Below are 10,176 nucleotides of genomic sequence, written 5' to 3'. Positions count from 1 at the left end.
GGATAGGGAAGATGAGATAGTCCTGCCACCTCTAAATTTTGCATATCAAGAGTTCAGCTTGTCTTGAACTGAGAGTTGTCTCTGGTGATTTAGTAGGTGACACATTAGAAATTTGCTATATTCCAGCAATCCTCAGGATACGAAGAGCAATAGTGTAATAGCGTCTTACCAGGGGCCAAAAGGTAAAGGAAATGGTAATATATGCTTTTGCTTTATTTGACTTCCCCCATTTCTAAGAGTTCGTTTTTGTTTTTCTACTTCTGATTATGTTTTGACGTAGCAGTGAAATGTATTCAGATGTAAGAGTTCTCAGCTCCCAGTCGACCATTACGGCTGCTAATCTGGTGAACAAGGGAAAAAACGGTGAAGATTGTTTAACCCTATTTGTTTCTTTGTATCTGTGGATTTTCCATTCATTTCACAATTGAGGCTACATTGTACGACCAGAGAAAGCTAATGTCCTTCAGTTTCAAATGATTTACTCTTGTAGCTGCCGTTGCATGAAATGGAAATAAATTTTATTATGTCAGCAAAGATGTGGACTCGGGGGTTTTAATTCAGATTTAATTGTAATGTCATCACTGCATTAATAGGCGATTCTTTTGTCTTCTGCTTTTCGTATTAAAATTGAAAAATAAAGACACATTTGAAAATAATGCATTAATAGGGAAGTTTTCAGAGCCATCCCCATTGATTCATTGAATAAGAAGTACAACTTGGATCTATTTGCGCTTTTTTGACATCTCATTCTTTTAAGGCATGTCATACCCAACTTTTCAGGCTTTGCGTAGCCAGAAAATAATTGCCCATGAAAGAAAGTTCTCAAATTTTGCTCAGTCTTGGTGCCTATAACTTGGTGATGGTCAGTGTAAGATTCCAGAGTGTTGGTGGGGACTCTCTAAGCAGACAATGATTTCTCTGTGCTGACAATGTGCTTGGACAGCGTGCAGGGTTTATCTTCATTTTCATTTAGTTTCTGAACATTCATAAGTATCTGACATACAAAAAAAGATGAGATGGAAAGTAAACACAATGGGGGTCATTTATCTTATCTGTTTAGGCTTGGCTTTTTTTTCCAATCTGCTTGTTTATCTTTCTCACTTTTTTCCAGATCTTGGTCTTAAGTCAATTCTTGAAGTTTTCCAATTTTTCTTATGGGAACCTGGTTCCTATAGAGCTCTAACAGTGTTTTTTTTTTTTTTTTTTGTCTAGCTAAAAATTGTTTCACCCAACATCCACATAAATTAGCTTTTATCTTGTATTAACTGGTATCAGAGGGGGGGGGGGGGGGGTGTCCTGCTCATCCAGCCCCTCCCATCCAATACTCCCCATGCCTTATACCTCATTACTGGTCACGTCATGTGACTGCAGTGACTTTAGCCTCTCAACAATGGCAAACTATACCCCATGCACGTATCTGACCACATAAAGTCTCAGCAGCCTCTGTGGACTTCTACTCGTTTCCATCCTCCATTACGGCTGCTGTGATTTCATGTAATTATATACTTGGTGTACAGTTTGATATTTTCAGGATAAAGGACCTGTGCTGGTGTCACTGGTCACATGTCATAAATGTAACACAAGGTACCATGTAAAAAGAACTGACACAGTATTTCCTGTATGTACATAGAGCTTTATATGTCTGTAGTTGAATATTAGCAGACAGTCCCTTAGTACAAGAGCAGGACAGTGATTTGAAGAGACAGAGCGGTCAGTCACAATGGGTGTGGCTCACTGCCAGCCTGAGTCAGGAGTCAGAAAAGCTAATTTTAATATCAGAAAAACATCTAATTTAGGCTACATTAACTTTCCTGTATGGGACACATATATACGTCCCTCATAGACGGCAATGGGCGCATGGCACCCTAGGGGAGAGGTACAGTGCGGCTCCGTCCCCTGGCAAAGATAGGACATGGCCTACTCTCGACATACGGCGCTGAGCGCCATACAGCCCTATGGAGAGGGGCACGGGTTAGCAGCACTAACCAACTCCTCCTCCTTTCCGCGTGCCCGCCGTGCTAAGGTCCCGCCGGCAGATGTGCATGTAGCCTAAGGTACAGGGCCCGACTGGCAGCTAATTTAAGGTGATATTGTAACCCTGTATCAGCAGGGGGGTCGTCAAAATCTGGTGACAGGTCCTCTTTTAAGTATGGCTCAGTCTGAAGTTTTTTGAACAAAAAGTCACAAATTTTGGAAATCCTGAAAATGTTATTTGAAATTTAGAAGAGCTGGCATAGAAGATAAATGTGTTTTAGGCTACATTCACACGATGTATGGCCGCCATACCGTAGTACGGTGGGAATACATTGGCGTTGCGGAGAGGAGCAGGGGATTGAGCGCAGCTCACCCCAGCCCCTCTCCATAGGAATATACAGCACACGATGCCTTATTCCTTAGAATGATAGGACATGTCCTATCTTTCTACAGGGTACAGTGCCGCTCCCGTACAGCACTGTGAGGGCATAGAACTGTATGGGGGAACTGTATATACGCCCCCCATACGTCCGTCTGAATGTAGCCTTAGTGATGATAAATGTCCGGTGGACTTCGGTGCACATTTTAAAGTCAAAAAATTGCAATGTGCCAAAAAAAAGTTGGAAAAAAGCAAGAAAAATAAAGTTAAATGACCCCCCAGTGATGCACTCCAGCTCTGTTACATTTAAGCTATAACAGTCAGCTCTGCTATAACTCCTTCCCCTGCTATAAAGATCTTATCTGTAGCTTGTAGAGTAAGGCCCCTTCTACACTCGCGAGTATGATGCGATGAACTTGCATCACACTCGCAACGCAAGCTGCCCGGACCGCACGGCCCCAACCCTGCAAACCCGAACGGAAGTCAGCATGTCAGTTCAGTTCCGGTTTGCAGCATTCAGGACTACGTCTCTTCACACTGCTGCTTGCCAGTAGGAAGTGTCTGCCTGAGCAGGTCTTGTAATGCAGGAGGCAGAGAGCCCTGCAGTGTGCAAATAGGAGAAGCTATTAGTGAGAAGAATCTGCCATCTCTTATCATAGAAGATTTACAGTCGGGTCCAGGGCAACCAATATTGTATGTATCAGGACTGATAGTTTAGAATTGCTGTATATCTGTGAAATGCTGTATTTTTGTTAATAGTAGTGGATTAGAGAATGTTGTTTTGTTATTCTGCGTATATTTAAGCATCTTGTCTATGATCCAGCACTGCTCCTCTCACGTGGCTGCTGGTCTTTGTCTTGCTGCAGTCACTTAAAGAGAACCCGTCATGCAAAATAACCCCCTAAACTAAATATATTTTCATAAACTGCCATTAGAGAGCATTGCCTCTATCCCTTCATTGTCCCTCTAGATGCCTGTAAACCTAAGCAATGAGGTCCTAAAGCTGTATGCAAATGACCTGTGAAATGTCCAATGAATCATTAGCATATTCAAGCTGTCCACCTTATTCATGAGTGGGAGGCACAGCCACACCCCCAGTGCATGACTGACAGCCTGTATAATGATGTGCTTCCTGGTGCTGGTGGCCACACCCCCTGCAGCCTGTGTGTGCATGTGTGTGTGTTTAGGAGAGATACAGCAGCTCCAGGCAGCCATGTTACAGCAGAACATGTCAGATACATGTGTAGCTGATGTCTGTGTCTCTCACCTGTATATTAGGAGGATGCAGCATGTCAGCAGATGCAGCACACACACTAACTATACATTACTATACATCACACACAGACATGAGCAGGGGGAGGAGAGGGGAGGGTAACAGCGGTGACATCACTGCCTCTGACCATGTGACCAGCCTCATTTACATGATAAAAAATAGAAGATTTTACAATGAATAATGTATGAAATAACTAGATAAAGGCTGGGATGGGATCCTTGTGAGCTGCTCCAACAGGTAGTAGTGACAGGACTAGTGGCAGAGACCTGATGACAGGTGTCCTTTAACCCCTTCCCGACATTTGACGTAATAATACTGCATCGCGGGAGGTGTGTTCCCGCAAAATGCAGTACTATTACGTCAAGCTTCTGGCGCCGGCTCCTGAACGGACCGCGGCGTGTTAGATGCATTTAAAGTTTATTTAAGCTGAATCGGACCCCCCTGCGGCGCTCCGATCGCAGCCCCGGGACTGCCGGGGCTGCGAGATCTTCTGACAGGACCCGGTTGTAAGACACTGGGCATGCGCAGCATGCTCAGTGTCTTACATTACACAGTGCAATACATCTGTATTGCACTGTGTAACCTGTAAAAAAGCTTGAACAAGTGATCAGAAGATCACTTGTTCAAGCTTAGATATCAGTAACTGTAAAAAAAAAGTAAAAAAAAATAAAGGTTTTTTACAATAATAATAAAAGAAAGTGAAAGTCCCCCCAAACACCACATTTCCCTTTACACAAGTAATAAAGTATAAAAAACACTAAATCACAAAAAACCCCACTTATTTGGTATCGCTGCGTCCGTAACAATCTGTACAATAAATCCTAATCATAATTGGACCCGCTCGGTGAACGTGGTAAAAAAAAAAACTTGCCAAAAACTGAAACTTTTTATCAAATTGCTTTACAAAAAATGTTCTAAAAAGTTACAAGCACCAAAATGATACCAATAAAAAGAGCAACTTGTCTCGGAAAAAATAAGCTTACAACCAGCTCCGTAAACAAAAAAAATCCAATAGTTATGCCGCTATAAAAATGGCAATAATAAAACAAATGCAATTTTTTCTATTCTAGTTTTCCTTCAATAAAATTGGACAAATATAAATAAAACTACAGGCGGTCCCCTACTTAAGGACACCCGACTTACAGACGACCCATAGTTACAGACAGACCCCTCTGACCTTTGGTGAAGCTTTCTGAATGCTTTACTATAATCCTAGATTGCAATAATAAGGTGTAAGGTGTCTGTAATGAAGCTTTATTGATAATCCTTGGTCCCATTGCAGCAAAAAATGTTTAAACTCTAATTGTCACTGGGGCCAAAAATTTTTTTTTCTGGATCTACAATTATAAAATATACAGTTTCGACTTACATACAAATTCAACTTAAGAATAAACCTCCGGACCCTATCTTGTACGTAACCCGGGGACTGCCTGTATATAAATGAGGTATCACCGTAATCGTAGTGATCCGTAGAATAAAAATAATATATTATTGTTATGCTACAGTGAACACCCCCCCAAAAAAAAATGCTAAAAATCCAAAACAAGAATTGATGATTTTATTTTCCTCCACATGTAAAAAGTTAATAAAATTGCTTCAATAAGCTAAAAACCCACTAAAATAAAGGTTTTTTTTAACAGCGCATCTCATCTCGCAAAAAATAAGCCCTTATTTGTCTAAATTGCTTAAAAAATAAATAAAGATTGTATAGCCTATTCCCAACGCGCATTGTTATAGAACGGTGCGGCTGGTAGTGACTTGCCCACACGTTTCAGACACAGTGATCGGGGCAAGATGGCGGCTATTCCTGACAGCCATCCATCCTACCCCATGGACCAGAAGGGTTATGTCGCCCCCACACCCCCCCAGTTTATTATCACTGCTATTGGCTCATCAATTCAGACGAGCCAATAGCAGCGAATTTACTTATGACGTCAGTAATACCGATCACCATGTCTGTAGACACGGTGATCGGGGCAGGGTGGCGGCTGTTCCTGACAGCCACCAATTTTGCCTTGCGGTCCAGAGGGGTTTTGCTGCCCCCCTCTGTCCATGTTTGCCGCTATTGGCTGGTCGATTTGGTCCAGCCAAAGGCAGCAATATTCGTCACAATGGGCATCGCTAGGGTGAATAAGAGCAACACTTGGCGATAATTTCCCTACTAAAACGAAGATATGGTACAAAAGCGCTGGCCGTGCACATTGTACAGATTATGCTGTACAACTCTTACGAGCTGTTCCGATGTGCAGGTCCTGCCGTATCATTTCTCCGTTTTTCAAGAGGAAGATATAGGAAACTAATATTGGGATAAGAAGGACGGGGCCCCAGTACCTCTGGTTTAGATGTTCCTGTGTTTTGCCAGGACAGCATTTTCCCGGTGAATTCTGCTTCTTCTAAAGGTAGGACTCAATAAAGAGTCTGTTCCAAAAGAGGATTTAGGATGGACACTATATACTAAGGATGGACACTATATACTAAGGATGGACACTATATACTACTAAGAGACCTGCGACAACTCCAGAGTGACAAAAGTTTAGTTGTGCCCCTGGTATATTCTACCTCCTTATACGCAACACATTCACAATTCACGCCCAACCTGTTGTGAATTAATTTCGGTAAAATGAATAATTGTAACGTTGCTCCCTATACCCCTCCATTATTTCATAAGGGGCACCACATAATGGGCACTGAACTTTCCAGAAATAATTGCAATTTCCATCTTGGACTCCATTGCACATCATATTTGGAAACCACCTATATGTTCAAAATGCTCATTTCACCACGTGTATTACACTACACCACATATTACACCTTGCTAAATTCCCCAAGGGGTGTACATTCAACAATTAGGGTCACCTTTCGGGTTTTCCTCTGTTTTGGTACCACTACGGCTCTCCAAATGTATCCTGACACATGTGAAGGATTTCTTACAAATTTGGCCTCTAAAAGACAAACATCCCTCTTTTCCTCTACTGTGCACCCATAAAGTATTTTATATGCACATGTGGGGGACTTCTACACTCGGGAGAAATAGTTTTACACCTTTTTTGGGGTTATTTAATATATTATCCCTTGTGGCTTACATAAATTAGGGGTAAAGTGACATTTATAGGAAAATTTTCACCTTTTTAATGATTCGGGCCTAATTGGATCATTCACCTGTAGGAGCAAATACATTTATAACACATTGCAAAATTCTCTAAGGGGTGTGCATTCAAAGATTAGGGTCACTTTTCGGATTCTTCTCTGTTTTATACCACTAGGGTTCTCCAAATGCATGTCAAACATTTCTGTCAAATTTGGCTTCTAAAAGGCAAACATTCCCCTTTCCTTTTACTGTGCGCCCATACAACATTTTATATACACATGTGGGGTACTTCTACACTTGAGAGAAATAGGTTTACACATTTTGAGGGGTTATTACATATTTTTATCCCTTGTGGCTATAAAAAATTAGGAGTAAAATGACCTTTATAAGAAAATGTTCACCTTTTATCTATTTAAGTCCTAATTAAATCAAACACCTTTACGGACAAATACACATATTACACCTTGCTAAATTCTCTAAGGGGTGTGCTTTCCAAAATGGTGACACTTGTTGGGGTTCCACTCTGTTTTGGTACCGCTACGGCTCTCTAAATGCATCCTGACACATGTAAAGGATGTCTGTCAAATTTGGCTTCTAAAAGGCCAACGCCCCTCTTTCCCTTCTGAGCTTCACTGCGTACCCATACAACACTTTATATGCAAAAGTGGTGCAGTTCTGTGCTTAGGAGAAATAGTTTTACACATTCATGGGGTTGTTTCATCTTTTACCCGTTGTGGCTTACAAAAATTTGGGGTAAAAGTGACTTTTTTGGGAAAATGTTCATCTTTTTCCTTTTAGGGACCTAATTGAAGCAAACACCTGTGGGGGGAAATACACATATTACACCTTGCTAAATTCTCCAAAGGGTGCACTTTCCAAAATGGTGACACTTGTTGGGGTTCCCCTCTGTTTTGGTACCACTAGGGCTCTCTAAATGCATCCTGACACATGTAAAGGATGATTGTCAAATCTGGCTTCTAAAAGGCCAAAGCCCCTCTTTCCCTTCTGAGCCCTACTGTGCACCCATACAACACTTTATATGCAAAAGTGGTGCAGTTCTGTGCTTAGGAGAAATAGTTTTACACATTTATGGGGTTGTTTCATCTTTTACCCCTTGTGGCTTACAAAAATTTGGGGTAAAAGTGACTTTTTTGAGAAAATTTTCACCTTTTTTCCCTTTTGGGGCCTAATTGAATCAAACACCTGTTGGGGAAAATACACAAATTACACCTTGCTAAACTCTCCAAGAGGTGTACTTTCCAAAATGGTGTCTCATGTTGGGGCTTTCCTCTGTTTTGGTACCATTATGGCTCTCCAAATGCATCCTGACACATGAAAACTTTTTCAGCCATATTTGCCCTTCAAAAACGAAACAACGCTCTTTCCATTCCAAGTGCCCCCATGTGCCCGTACAGCAGGGTACAGTGACCAAATGGGTATTGGCATACTCAAGAGGAATTGCCCTCAACATTGTAAAATGCATTTTCCTTTTTAACCCATTGTGAAGGTGCAAATTTTAGTGTTCAATGAATCTATAGTGAGATAAAATTACATTTCTCTAATTTCACTTTCATTTATCTTTCACGCTCATGAAACGCTCAAAGGGTTAACAAAATTCCCAAAGGTTGTTTTGAATATTTTGAGGGGTGTAGTTTCTAAAATGGTGTCATTTGTGGGGGATTTCTGTCATGTGGGCCTTATAAAGTCACTTCTAACTAAATTGACCCTCCAAAAGTAGGTTTTGATATTTTTCGTGAAAATCTGAAAAATTGCACCTAAAGTTATAAGCCTCCTAGCATCCTAAATAAAGGAAAGGATGTTTGAAAAATGATGCCAAGTTAAAGCAGACATATGGAAAATGTTAGTTATCAAGTTATTTTAGTGATATGACCAACTTTCCAAAAAGTAGAAAATTTTGAATTTGGGAAACATTTTTTTTTCAAAATTTTTCATAAATAAATACTAAATATATTGATTAAATTTCTCAACCAGCATGAAGTACAATGTGTCACGAAAAAACAATCTCAAAATAAACTGGATATGGTAAAGCGTTCCAAAGTTATAACCACTTAAATAGACACATGTCAGATTTTAAAAAATGGGCCGTGTCAGGAAGGTGAAAAGTGGCTTCAGCGTTAAGGGGTTAATGTTTACAGGCTGGCAGAGTATACTATATGTTATCGTTCAGCCTTAATGTTTCATGTATATTCATCATTTTACTTTCACACCCTATACAGTCTGGACCCAACATCTCACTGAAAGGAAATAGCCAGGGGGCATTCTCTGCTATTAAATAGGTTGTACATGCTTTGATTATTATCCCCTATCCACAGTATATGGGATAACAATCTGATCAATGGGGGGGGGGGGGGGTCTGTCTGCTGGGACCCCCTACTGCTCTTAAGAATGCCCCCTGCAACTCATGTGAATGAGGGTCCTACTCACCTAAGTGGTAGGTGAAGCTGGCGTCCTGCTGCTCCATTCAGTACTATGATGTTGCTGAGCACGGGCCTTTATTTTATTTTTTAAGTTGGTGAAGGTCACATTGATAGGACCTGTCCCAGCTAGTTATAACACACTCACAGATATGCCATAACTACCCCTTTAAAGAACATCTACGATCAGAATTTCTGGTGGTAGACTGCCCTAACTTGCTTGGTCATTTGCGTTTCTAGTCCAATGAACCTTTTTGTCTTCACTTCTGGAACAGCGGCAGACGATTAAATAAGACAAATATGTTAATGAGCCAGAGGCGCTGCAGCCTACATCACCGGAGTGGCTCTTGGCTATGCTGTCTAATTATATATGCACCCACCCCCTCTCTGAATTTTATCCTGTTCTCCTCTGATGATCCAGAGACCCCAGTGATGTCACCAGCTGTCTCTATCTCATCAGTTGCGACCAGGCCAAAATTAGACAGCGGAGCCAAGAAGGCCAGAGCGCCTCTGGCTCATTAGCATATATATATATTTTTTTTATAAAGTCTTATTTAGAATTCTGCAGTTCCAGAAGTTAAGAAAAAAAAATGTTTCAAGGACTAGAAAATACAATGATAATTTCAAACGACCCCTTTCTTAATGCAGTCATCTGGGATGAGCAGCCCCCGCTTCTTCCAGCAGAGGTATTTAGTCTATGGTGTCCACTGGATAGGGCCTAACTTGCTGATCTGTGGGGTCTCAATGATTATATCACACAAATAACAAGGGGGGTCTGACTGGGTCACAGTTGCCTATGTCGTACGGCTCCCTATTAAATATATAATAGGGAACCTCAGGCCAGTCAGTCGCCCCACACCACTCCACCTTTAACCCAAATCTATCATGTTAAAGGGGGCGTGGTGAGCCTGCTCAATTCGTTCACTCGAATGAGCCGGCTCTTTGTGCGATCGACCCATCACTATCAAGGACCCCATTGGATCCCTCGTGATCTGTGGGGGAGTCATCACGGAGACCCCGCACTGAT

Source organism: Engystomops pustulosus, chromosome 8 (assembly GCF_040894005.1).
Source record: "Engystomops pustulosus chromosome 8, aEngPut4.maternal, whole genome shotgun sequence".
NCBI classification, from domain to species: Eukaryota; Metazoa; Chordata; class Amphibia; order Anura; family Leptodactylidae; genus Engystomops; species Engystomops pustulosus.
The sequence above is the reverse complement of the archived record's forward strand: the minus strand, read 5'-3'. Positions refer to the sequence as shown.